Below are 14,121 nucleotides of genomic sequence, written 5' to 3' on the forward strand. Positions count from 1 at the left end.
CGGAGAGTGATACAGATCAAACCAGTGGGCATAATTCAGTCATAAATTGCCCAAGAGGTAAATCATGATATTATCCCTGGAATACAGAAATCATTCTTCATGTAATTTGTTATTTATTTATTTTTAAAAGGTCATATTTTCCATTTTAAAACTGGATTTAGTACTCAGTGTTTTTAAAAGCCTCTTTCTAACTGTTCTAGTTAGAGTTCTTACAGAAAGCAGATATCTTATGAACAATAGTTTTAGTGGCAGCATTTACAGTCATACCTGTGGGGAATTTGATAGACTTTTAGTGCAGTCTAGCCATTTTTGTCTAATTTTTAATATGGTTGTGGCAATGATTACTTTTTATGGCAAACGTCACTTATTTCTTAGTAAACTGATGTCCCAGTTTCATGTCAAGATGGAGATGTCAAATCTCACTATTTTTTAGAAAATGTTTAAAATAGCCAAATTCCAATGACAGGAAGGAGGGGTCTAATTGCATGACTGGTAAATACGGCCACTGAGATTTACCAGAAAAGATATGTAAATATATTTCCCAGATCTATTTCTCAAGTATTGTCAGTCTCCATAAAAACAGATTCATATTAATATTAGAATGCATTAACACGAGACACACTGAGGACGTGAAAATCCATGCTATGCTGCTGACTTGGCATCATGCAAAAGACTACACAGAAAAGTAATCCACATCAAAAAAAAATATTATGGAGGCAGGAAAGAACAAGACTTTTTATTCTCAGACATATTTAAAGTTTGACACAGTCAGTCTAAGAAGGAGGTTTCTGTATTGCATAACATTTTTTTACACTACCCATTTATAACATCTTTATAGGTGAAATCCATTTTCTCTATACTATTTTTGAGCTGGAGAGACCAAACAGCGAACAGATATGTCTGATAAGTAAGAAACTCTCTCTGTTATCAAATTTTCCTTCAAGAACTTCTCAGAACAGAACTTTTCATGTTGTGAATGAACAGAAATCACTGATCAACAGCAATGAAGCTATTTACAGGTATACTATAATGTGCTATTATATGATAAGAGTTGGATGCACTTTTAAAAATTGATACCCATAAGTACTGTTTAGTAACACTATTCTGGCATGTACAACACAGCTATTGGTGTAGAGATTATTTTATTTTAGTTTTTATTTTTTCAGTGATGCTGGATGAGGTGATTTATGTATTCTATATTTTACAGGTTGAAAAATTTATGAAAACTAGATTTTCTTCAAATTCTACTGTTTGAAAAAAGTTTAGGAGAAATGTTCTTCTGCATACGCATGGCTTCGCACTGAAGTTAGGTAAACTTCTGTGGGTATGAAATCTGCTTGCCTACTCTTCAAGTCATGTTGTAATTTCCAAAACATAAACCAGTTATTCCAGATTACACACATAATGAAATAAACCAGATCTGAAGTACAATTCAAGTCTTCTAAAGAAAAGGTTCAATTAAAGAAGTGCATATGATAATGGCTTTTAGCCTTGTTAAATTTGTGTTTTAACATTAAAAATAAAAATATAAACAAACAAAAACAAACAAAATTACCTGATCCTTTTTATTATGTGTCTCAATAAGGAAACCTATATGAGGGAACACAAGTGACATGGGAGTGGGCAGAAAACATCAGGAACTAAATTTAAATTGGTGGAATAATAGCCATCATTAACTCTGAACAATTCCTAAATTTTTGACAAGCGATGCTTTAGCCTAAAGTCAGGCTGAAGAATAATTCTTTACAGAGCAGTATCTATAATGCACTGAACAACTCTGAATCTGACAAGATATCAGAAGCTTCTTCTTCTGTGTTTAAATGTCTGTCACAAAAACATATGAGTGCCAACTTCGGGTGTGGTCAAATTCTGGATTGGACTGAAAGGGTAGAAAGTTCTCAAAAATGCCTTATATTAATTCTGAGGCAGACACAATAATCAGAAATAGTAACTTCCAGTGGGTGCAGAAGTTGAAATTAACTGAGACTAATTTGAGGAAAAATTATAGCACATGCACTGATTTAGTTTCTATTGAACCATATGAAAACAAGAAAACACAAATTTTAAAACAGACATTTTACTGTGTTACTTTTCTCTGGTTGATCATATTAAACTTTATTTCAAATAGGTTAAAAAGAAAAGAAGTAGTTAAATAAGATAAAGGTGGTGATGCAGCACAAGTTTGAATTTCTTAGTATTCTGTTTGGAAGAGCTCCAAGGGCAAATGCTCTTTCCAAGGCTGTATCTCAATCTATTTTGTCAAATGCCAATGGTGACTTCAAGTAAGTTGTTTAATGTTTGGTACCAGTAATAGGATACTTTAAAAATCTAAAATTATAGCCTACAATTAAAAATAAATAAATAAAAAAAAAAAAAAAAGAAAAAGTACATTTTCCAAGGTACAGTCTGCAAGATTCACTTGTATAAACTCATTTATCATTAAATTTATAAAGGACACCTTATATTCCATTTTGTTGTTAAATTCCATAGGATGACATGGTTTTATTTTTACTTAAATTAAAAGGATTTTTTCCCCCAATTTTGGTCATATTTCAACTCAAATGCATGGCATTTTCCTCCTGACAGGGTAAGAATCATTCTGGAATATTGAAAGACTGAAAATTAGTCATAAGTAGGTTCTATAGAGGCCTATTCTCACTGAAAGAAAAGCAGATTGTAAAAAATAGGATGCAATATACTTGATATATTAAGATTGTTAAAAAGTATTATTTTTAATAAGAATTATAAACTTACATCCTTTGAAAATGATAGGATGAATATTAATATAAACTGTCACATTGTTTTTGATCAACTGCATAGTTTTTTAGTTTTTAGTGCTGAAATTAGGCCCACTGTCATGACTTTATATGCACACAGTAGTCTTGTCATGTACATTATGAAAACAAGAAGTGCAAAGGGTTAATATATGCATACCATAGATATGGTGGCTAATCTCAGAAATGCTGTGTACCTGTTACTCTTTTTATTTTTTTCCCTGTTCAGGGAATAATGATGAGTAACAAAAAGCAATTTATTTCTACACTCCTCTTCTGCCAGTTACATAATAATGAAAAAAAATCTTCATCTGCATTCGAAGAATGACAGTGATTCCCTGTAACTGAAAATTTGGTAAATCTGTAATACAATGTTTTGTCCTTGCACTTCTCAGTAAATCTAAGATGGTTTTTAAAGATCTGTGCTGAAGCAGAGCACTTCAGAAAACACATTCTACAACTTCAGTTCACTTTTAGTTCTGTTGCTTACTCATGATTTAAACTGAGATGATGCAGTGTTCCTCAATTCGATTACAGCCTGAAATCTCTGTTCTGACTTTTTTCATCCATGCGCATGTATCTTATTTGCCTTTTGCCATCCATAATAATTAAATGCCTTAGTTATATGAAATGGAATGGAATAGAAAAACACTTTAAAGGTGCAATAATTTCACAGCTTTCATGTATGCTTTTAAGAAAAACTGCAATGCAAGTCAATGTTATATGCAGTATCCTAAAGAGATAATTCTTCATTAGACCATATAGATATTTAAGTAACAGAGAACTAACCAAGTAACTGACTTGGTCAGATGTGTGACTTATCTACTGTCCTCTGTCTCAGTACCTGAACACTCGTTAATGCCCTTGACATCACTCCTTTAACTTCTGCTTTGTTTGAAGTCATTTATCTCCTTTGACGATGGACAAATTTTATCATTTTAGTTCTTATGTCAATAGACTAGAAATATGTTCCCCCTCTCCAGACCCATAAATTCACATGTAATATTTCACTTTTAGGTCACTAAACAACATCACGTGAACTTGTCCAAATTAATGACAGAAAAAGATTCCAGAAGTTACCTTGACTTACACATTCCATCAAGTCTCAGGGTACTACAAAAAGGACTGAGAGAGATCAAACAAGATCAAATTGCAGATCTTGGGCAGTGCCTTGTTTGAATACATTTGTTCAAGATAAGAAGGAAGAGGAAAAATAAAATATGCATTCTCTTGTTAAAGTAAAAGCATTTTTTTGGTGTCAAATATATTAGAGAAATTGTTCAAGAACAGTTCATCCTTATACAAAGATTACTTGCATAAATGTGAAGTTCAGGGTCAGCCTAGGTTATCAGACATGGACTGTAAGTGCCAGACAGGCAAGCTAAGCTGCCTTCATTCTCCTTTCTAACTGCAAAACAGCCACTTTCTAATCACAGACAGAAATACAGGTGAGCAAAAAATTCTCTCCCTTAATTTAGATAGAAATGTTGCATTCTGACACACTTCTTTTTTAGTTGTATAAATTCAGACTTATGTAGGGCATAAATCCCTCAAGAACAGTGTCCTAAGTGCTCAATCTAGAGGGAAAATCATATAAAATAATGTCATTCTTTAAGGATGATTTTGAATCATCTCACTGTGAGGATATTTCTAGTACGTATTTGCAAACAGCTCTGAAGCATGTTATCTATTATTTAATGTAGCAATTTTATGATTTTGATTTACAGCAGTGCTTTGGAAAAACAGCCTGAAACAGAATAATGCATTATTTAGTAATGCCTTGTGATGCTGTGTAAAATATGCTGCATATCTCTATCTGTAATTGATCAATATCCTTACTGTGAGCATTAGGTATAGCATGACTAAGAACAAGTAGTACGTTATATTGGTTATTCAGTCCCTAAACTGTAACAGAGCTATTTCTGTACTTTGAATAAAAATAGATTAACACATCTCTTTTACAGTTTTGTATCTAGGGAGAATAAATCATAAAGCCAAAGAACATAGGTATTCAATGATGCCACAATAAAATTTGCTCATAGGAATCGTTGCTATTGAAAACCACCACATTCTGCCGGGACTGTGTTTAAAGGCCTCATGATTAAGACTAAGTTACCCTAAAGACTATCCACTAATGAGGATTTGTAAAATCCCAAATTAATAATGAGCAATACTTTCAGATTGTTTCAAGAATTACTTGGGCTAAAAAAGTTCCTTAGTATTCTCACTGACTGCAATCCATTAGAAAACTACTAAAAATAACAGGACAAAAAAACCCACTCGTTAAAATAATCATCTATTTAGCTGACCTAGCAGAACAAGGAGGTTGTATTGAAGTTAAATTTAGAAAGATCTAAATATAATGAAGTTAGCTTCAGGTATGCATGTCAACTTCCTTCTTTTTTTTTTTTTTTTTTTTTTTTTTTTTTTTACGGAAATAACTAATTTGTAAAATTTTACTTAAAAAAAAAAATGCCCTTTTTTTCCATTTTCTCAAGAATAGCTTGTACTTTGTAATAATACATACAGTTTAGAAAATGTTCCGAATTCTTATCATTTTAATCAGACTATTTATGTAACTTGCATCTACGGAATACTTTAAAATTCAAAGGATTTCAAATAATTTATAAACACATATCCAATCATGCAAAAGCTGAAGGGGGGCAGAGTGGAGAGCATTTTACTTGGTGAAAGTAATTTCGACATCGGTACAACTTCCAAAAATAGTAAACTTGAACAAATTGTAAGTCTCTACAGTATTATGGCTTGTAGCCCCACAAGCATGAACATATATGCCTAATTTGAAACAATTGAATAGCTGACTGAAGGATGCAGAACTGTTCATGTACCTAAAATTAAGTACACATGTAACGGTTAATATGAATGAAATCATGGAAGTTGTTACTGTGTCCCAATGAGCGAAGCAAGACAATGAGAACCTGAAATCAATGAGTACGTTAGAAATGCAAGATCAAATCCTTGATATCACTCATGTATCTTTAGTGGGTACAAGCTGCACACATCTGAACACAGACACTACTGACATGAGAAGTAGTACTGATTATCAGTGCATGGAAGAACATTTAAAGCAATTTGGTAAACATCTCAGATGACTCCAAAACCAAATTCAGCAATATAACATACAATTAATTATCGAGCTGAAAATGCACATGCAATAGTGAAGAAAAAAAAAAAAAAACAAAAATGCAACGTCTTACGTGTTGCATGAAGTACTTTATAAATGACCACAAGTGCAGGATCTGTCTGAACTCATTGTGGCCATCAACTTTTTGCATCTAGTTTAAGCTTCTTCAAAGTCTTCCTTTATCATCAGTGGAAAAAATCAGACACCATGTAAACATAGATGTAGACCTATGTTTATCTCACCTATTGAACTTTGGTTATCTCACCAAAATTACAACAATTAGAAGTAGCAAGACAAACAAAGAGGAGAAACTTCCTTTACATTGGAAACTGGAGCAGAAGCTTATTGAGTTAGACTGCGGAGTGGGAAGAAGAAAGGAATAATTCCTTGTTAGGAACAGGAGTAAATACTCTTTTATTTGGTTACCAAATGTACAAATGGCATGTGTGTCGTATTTAGTTACCAATTATATTGACACTCTGCATGTGTTAACATGGAAAAGCTGTTACCTTTATTATGCAATGCTGAACTCACCATTAAGAAGTCACTATCAATAATATACATTCTGATCTTTTTAACGTTTTCCCACACTACACCACTAACATGCTGAGGTTACTTTACAAATAAGGGAATGAAAAATTTGAATTAATGACTCCAACAAGAATAATTGAGAGCAAACATAATAATTATAGTCCAAATAGGACGCGTGCTGAAAATAATAATGGGGAAAAATAAGTAGCCAAAATTTGAATTGAATGTTAATGTTTTGTGATAAGGATATATGGTTCGAGACAGATTTCCTGGGGGAGTTCCTTAACTGAAGGCCTATCACAGCAAAGGACATAACTTGCCAACCTAAGATGTGATGCTGAGATTCCTAAAATGTACTATGGGGGTGGTGATATCTGTCAAGATGATATTTGTGGAGGAGTTCTTCAAAATAGCCAGGATCTAAACCATTAAGGATTTCAAAACTAAGAGAGCAAACTTTAAAATCAAACAGCTACTTCATAGCAGACAAAGCAAATGAGTTAAGGTGCAAGAGGGATGATCATATTTGCTCAAGACAGTATGGAAGTGTGTCATTGCATTCTGAGCAGGCTGCAAGTGACAGAGCTGAGCTGCTGGAAACCTTTCTAGGAGGGAATTACAATAATCCTCTCCATCAAGAGGGCATGTGCTGATGCTATGAGGCCATCACAGGATAAATGAGGGCACTGTCTGCATCAAGCACACCGTTAAAAAGACATTTTTCAATCTCGTTCACTGCAGAAATCTCCACAGACGAGGGGGAATGAACTGGACATCAGAACGTTTGCTACAGTTTCCTGCTGCACTCAAATCCCCTCAGCCAGTAATGACAGGTAAAAAGAGAGCAGACTCTTAAAGATGACAAATACACGCTGGTGAGATGTGTGCTTTCACTGCAGCTAAGACAGAGGTAGCTGGCAATCCTGCCTGTATGAAAACAGAGCTACCCTTGTGGAGTTCCTGGGGTGAGAGACACAGCTCCTTATCACTGGACGTGGGCTGAAGCCTTTGATATTTAGCATTCCTACAATACTCACCACGAGCAGGCACTTAAGGACTCTGCAAGCTAACCTTGAACTTCAGCGCTGCCCTGAATAGCTATAAAATGCTTTTATCATAAATCTGACATTCTATACAACAGCGTTGTTCCCTAACACAGGCATAAGGTTTAGTATTTGGAATACAAAGTATTTGATTTCCACACCCTTGTACAAACTAAGAGTTCCCTGCCACTGTGCATTTTGAATTGACCCATAAACTGAAAAATATATGGGGTATTAGCACTGAGAACCTCCTTGTGATCTTAAACAATGAAAATATTAAATATTTACACAATAATTTTTTTTCACTTCATCAAACTACATTAAAGTAATAAAGCATAATTAAATACAATTTGTAAAACGTATATAGAACAGGTACATCTTGAAAGCATGTCAACTTACTCACATTGTTTGTGAATTACCATATTCAAAATCAAAAATTTTTTTTGGCCTTTGATGAGCCAAAAAATAGAAACTTTTCAAAAAATAGAGAACTTTTTTTTTTTTTTTTTTTTTTTTTTTTAAGATAAAGCTTATGTGATGTACACACTAAAGGAAACTTCTAGTAATATGATTATTAAAAGTAACAGCTTGTACCCTTACAGCCTGACTGGGTTTGAAAGAAAGTTTAGAATGGAGTAGGGAAATTAAATGATGAACTTCTGTCATCTATAGTGGTAGCCTTCATGAATAATTCAATATATGCCCCATTCCCTCTATGTCTCAACAGACTAACAGCTGCAGCTCTCAAATGACAAGTGTTATTTTATTTTATTTTTTATTTTTGGAAGCTTCTGAAAATAGTATACTAATTACAAAATAAAGTATATAATAAAATAAAGTTTTGGTCCCTGCTTTTCACTTATTACTTCTGACTTACAGTAACTAGAGAAGATTTGCAGAAAAAGGAATAATTTTCAAATAGACTTGTGTGAGTTATGCAGCAGGTCTAGAGAAGGAGTTGGGAAAATAACGAAGGTCCACTACTAAGGATTTGGTGGTTTATCTTAACCACACAATTGACCCAGATTACTTTGTGCACCAAAACTCATTAATCTTAGTGAGTAGCATTGTATGCCAAAACAGCAAATTTACATTTTCATAACATGATATTTATCTTGTTTTGATATAAACTGGAAGAAACTTTCTGCTCTGAGGTTGTTGTGTTGAGTTAGGCATTTTCCTTAATGTTCTCTGCTTTATACAGAGAATTTATACAGATATGCTTGGCACATCAGGATGTCAGGAAATTCACTGAACATATTCGGTGAATATTCTAACATAGATTCTCTTGAGCTAACTAGGCTTCCGTAAAAGAGCAGAAAGTCTTAAGGAGATAGTATCATTAATAGTAACTTCAGTTACTAGTAACATCAGTTCAGCTTAGGAGAAATGGCTTTCACAGGATGGCTTCTCAGACTCTAACAAGCCAGAATATAGACTGTAACAGTATGCTTATGTACAGAGTTTATTAAGAAAATAAGCAAAGAAACCAACACCATGCAATCTCTAACCTCTCAGATAGACCTTTCACTATCACCAGGCCTTACAGCATGAAGGAACAGATTTCTCAGAAAAGTGTATTTAAATGATCTGAGCATTTTTGAATTTGCTGAAAAGATTCTTCAGTGGCATTATATAACAATGGGTAGGAAAACATTAGCTTAACATAATGCTGAAATAGCTACACACATAGCTGTTTCATGATTTACTGAGAAGCTATTGCATACAGCACTTCTGGCTGAAAGCTGTAGTGGGTCTAATCTTTTTGGTGATATGGTCTGAAAGATCAGCTTGCTACAGTTGTGTTCATCTATTTATTTATTTATTTTGCTGTTGGTAGTTTTATTTATTTTTTTTTAAATACAAATAATGTACAATCTTTTTTTTTTTGCCCATGAACTGTCTTCTGTTCCTAGGAAGTATGCTTTAAGTACAGGAGAGGAAAAATGCTTTGCCTTTCATACCCTGGATATACTCCACAAAATTTGAGCAAATATTGAAGGCTTGAAAATGATCTTCTTGCCAAAAGATAAGCTGAAAAATTTCTTTAACATCTGTTTTACCGGCTTGTAATGAACTGTTTCTCTTCTCAGCTCCAGAAACGCCCTAAATCTTCTTGTTCAACATAATGGCAAGATCCTTTGCTGTTTGAGGTATTCAGTGGTCTGGCTACGCATGACATTAATTGTGTTGAAAAGTACTGAAAAGACCTTCTAAGTAAGTTCTTGTGCACTAATTATATATATATATATATATATATATGTACACACACTTTTATGTATATATATATATATATATATATATATATATATATATATACACACTTTTTCTTTTTTTTTTCCAGAACTGGAGTTCTGTCTCCTACTAATTCCTTGTCAAAGAAACATAAAGAAAGTAGATTTATATTGTGGATTGCAATTTATATTGCTAATTCTGATGGAGAGCTTCCATTTTGTTCCATCAGATGGGCACTTTCTATATAGCAGGAATCTGAACAAACATAGAGCTGTAACACGTTATATTTTCCACTACTTACTATTCATATTTTAACAGTTAAGTTTTCAAACAAACTAAAAGGCAGTTATAGGTCTGGAATCAATAAAGCTATCTGTCTATTTTCACATTTTTTAGCTAACAAAAAATTGGAACAGTTATTGAGACAGTGTATTTGAAAACTTAATAACTCTGCCAATTTAAAAAAAAAAATAAAATAAGAAGTGTAACTATGAAAAGGCTGCTTTGTCTTTAGCCATTGTAACAGAGCAGAGTTAATTTCTCTGAATACTGTGAACAGTAAAGTACAAAATACAACATTTTTCTAATCAATCAATCAATCAAAATAGGGTCTGTATTTTTGTCACAGACAAATTGTAAGAGAAATGGAAAGACATAATAGAATTAACCAGAGGATTGTTTAATGACATTTTTGTTTGTTGAACGTAGTGACCCGGTTCAAAATGAAGGATTGGGAGGTATCTACTATGGTATGCAACTTCTATTTATGAGATCTATGCTAGTGGAGAATGGATAGAAGAGAACAGCCAAATCCATGTTCTGTTAAGTGTGAATAGTCAACTCTGACTCTAACCAAGACAGTCCCCTTCTCTGTTAGATCATGGATAAGTATAATTTATTTTTGAGTAAATGTATTGGTCCCATATCCTGGAGCAAACAGATAAAAATGGTTAGGGTTCTTTTTAAGAAGAATAAATTTCGCAAACAGTGCCTTCACTAGTGATGGTACTAGCACAAGATAATCAAGCTGTCATTATTAGTGAAGAGCCCTAGCAATACATTTATGGGACAAGGTCACTTCAAAAAAATAGGTTGTGTCTGTTTGTGAAAGACCCACATCTAGGCCGATAAAAAGAAAAAAAATGACTCATACCACTATGAGGGGTGGTTCCCCCATTGGAAACGCTACTGGCAAGGTACTGGAAAAGTGTTTTCAAGTCCAAAAGCCCATGTTGTTCATACCTTGAGAACAGAAAGGAAGTGTAATTTTTTTTAGTGTTGATTTTACCTTAATTTCCAATGTATAATCATACAACAAACTAATATCTCTCTTGATATTTTTCAGTTAGAAAACAAAAAAAATGTAAATGTGTAGGACTTACCAGTTTATTCTATGTATCTGTTTGTACAGATATCTTTACCCTACCACTTAAGTGTTTATTAATATTTATGAATATTTATTACCTAAATATAATTGTGAGCCTGAAAATACTATTCTTTATTCAATACATATGAAAGTAATGGAAATACAAAGCTAAGTGCTCTACTCTATGTTAACTAACGTAGAAAAGCAGCTCTCAGCCTTTTTTTTTTTTATGCTAATCACCTCATCACCTTTTTTTTTTTTTTTTTAAGATGGACATTGTCAGCTATGCATGAGAAAACAAACAAACAAAAAACAAACAAACAACAAGAACAACAACAAAAAATAAAGTACTTGAATTTCTTCTGTAATACATCTACAGCTAAGACCAGTAGTGATGCCTGTACGCTCTGTGTGATGCTCTGACACCTATAAATGTACGGAAGAGAGTTCTACATAAGTCCTCAGACTTAGAATTTATCATGTTTTGTCCAACCTGGATGTATGTAAATTTATTCTTTTTTTTACCGTATCAGGTTCTCAGCAGGATCATGGAGCACCAATCACACAGATTTGAGATTCCTGTGCTTAGCATTTGGATCTAAAGGGAATATATTGCTATTCTGGCCTGCAGTTCAGTTTATACGTTCTTTGTTTGTTTTTTTAACAAAGTATAATTCATATACTGAATTTTACAGGAAAATGCTTTGAAAAAAATCATAAGGTAAATACAAGTTGACAGAATGAAGGGGTATTGCAGTCTTTCATTCGGTCTTTGGCATTCTTCCTGTCACTTCATAGAAATGTCAATTCTTGTGACATATCATATCAAAAATCTATGTGTTTAGAAATGTATTAATTTTTCCTTTTCACTTTACATAGGCCAAACTACCGATTTCTAGAGTCTAATTAGCAGCCTGGCAGACAGGAAGCATAAGAAATCATCTGAGGACCCTACTTCCTCTTATCATTCGTTTTATGTATCACACATTATGTCTGATAATTGATCTATTGAAAATGCTTGTCTGGTGGAGATAAATATATTAACAATTCCTGTCCAAATAAATATATAATTGGACATATAATTGTTAATATATAAATATATTAACAATTCCTCTCCAAAAATTAAAGATATAGTAATGGAAACTGGAGCTTACAGCCCTTTTTAATCCAACTTGTCTACAAACTAAAAAAGATATGTTTGGGATGCTTGTATATATATTTAATTCACATACTGGCATACACAAAGAAATAGAAAAGTATATATATATAAAAAAAACAAACACCTAACCATAATACAGAAGAACTGAAGTCTAGAACAGTAACAGAAGAAAGACCTTCACTTTACACATGCAAATAAAGAGCACTGTGTGTTTATGGACTGATTATTTTTATGATATCTAACTGTGAAGAGACATTTTGACAGTTTTATTTACATTCTAAGGCATACCCAGAGGCAAGCATATATTTTTTGAAAACCATATATATTTGTATATAAAGCACACATGTACATATGTACATAACTCTCTATATACATGTACACATGCATAAATATATGTACTTGATCACAGGAAGTGATTTATAGAAAAACCACAAGCCTAGCTAACATGGCAGCCTTCCACTGTACAGTATATCTGGATGGGCCTTTTAAATATATCCAATATATATATATTGGATATATATCCAATCAAGAACATAAGTCTGAAATGATTCGAGAAACAAAAATATGATACCCAGAATTCAAAGGTTTAGGTATATTAAAAAAATCCCCACTATGATACAGTGTTTAAAAATACATCCTAAAAATACAGATAACGTTTCTTTAAATGTATTTGATTTATGTAGCTACTTCAAATTCAGCCAAATCACTAAGCTTATTGTATTGGTCTTAGATTTTGGGGAATTTATGGAGATCTTCACTGTCAAAGAATTACTTTTTAATTTTTTAGTTATTGATAAAGAAAAACCCAAAACAACTCAGAGACATCAACACCTCTGACCAAAGTACAATTTAATAATAGATGTTAGATCATTAAGGATGAAACTCATAGGATTACAGGCTACATCAGTTTGTAAAACTAATTCTATTCATTAATAAACATTTCATGTGCCCATACATATTTAATGTCACCAGTTTTTTAACAGCTCAGGCTGTAACCTTCGTAGCCCAGTGTGGAATTTATTATTGTCATCCCTGCCCTTAGAGGGACAGAGGCAGAAGGCAGCAAAGTAGTAAGGTAAAGTTGTGTTTACAAAATTTGAGCTGTTGATTTATTTTCCACTATCAAAGAAATAAAGAGAAAACCCCATCACATCATAAACAGTATTATATTGGTTAGACATCTTTCCTGAAGTTTTATTAAGACACTGACTCTTCCTACTGAACACTGAGAAGAACTGCAAGACATTCTTGATAACAAAAGGACCTGTGTTTCTCTTCCACCATCATCATTGTTTATCCTGGTTTGTTCACACCATTAATTTTTTGAGACAGAGGCTGTCCATTCATGTGTGTTTGCACTATATGGTCCTAAATCTGTTTGAACCTGTAGCTGTTAACACAACAATACAAGGTAACAATAACAATGTTTAAAGATTTTTTTATTATTATTTTATTTTTATTTTTTATTCTATCTACTCAAACTCTTACTGGACAAGTACTTTGCACTAGAAGAAACTCACACTCCTTTATCCAATATCCTTTTGTGTTCTTTGTATGCTTGCAGGATGATTAAGATGTTTCATATCACCATTTTCAATGTTGAGCAATATTTGTAAATTGCAATATAAAATTTAAAAGAAACACTATAGTATTTTTCTAACTAAAAGTTACAGCATTTATTACAGAATGGCCAGGAGTGATTTCTACCACTTGAAACAGAGGTGTGCTGACTTACTTTGATGATTTGCTATACAAATTATTGGAAACATTGGAAAATCTATGTTTTACAAAGTAGGAATTAAAAAGAAGCTAAGATATTAAACAAATTCCCTGTTTAATTTGATGTAGAGTAGCCTGGATAAACCCCT

At 32.9% G+C, this 14,121-nt stretch overlaps 1 protein-coding gene across 21 annotated transcripts in view; it reads right to left on the minus strand.

The window, feature by feature from the left end:
* Positions 1-14,121, minus strand: part of MEF2C (myocyte enhancer factor 2C) — a 140,511-nt gene that overhangs the window by 98,840 nt on the left and 27,550 nt on the right. The window contains exon 1 of one of the 21 annotated variants that reach the window (XM_072030650.1): positions 10,882-10,970. The exons of the other annotated variants lie outside the window; for them this stretch is intronic. The gene's annotated coding sequence lies outside the window, so the exon portion shown is untranslated. Of the gene's footprint in view, positions 1-10,881; positions 10,971-14,121 lie in introns of those variants that run through there. 21 annotated transcript variants of the gene reach the window in all.

Source organism: Anas platyrhynchos, chromosome Z (genome assembly GCF_047663525.1).
Source record: "Anas platyrhynchos isolate ZD024472 breed Pekin duck chromosome Z, IASCAAS_PekinDuck_T2T, whole genome shotgun sequence".
Taxonomy (NCBI): Eukaryota; Metazoa; Chordata; class Aves; order Anseriformes; family Anatidae; genus Anas; species Anas platyrhynchos.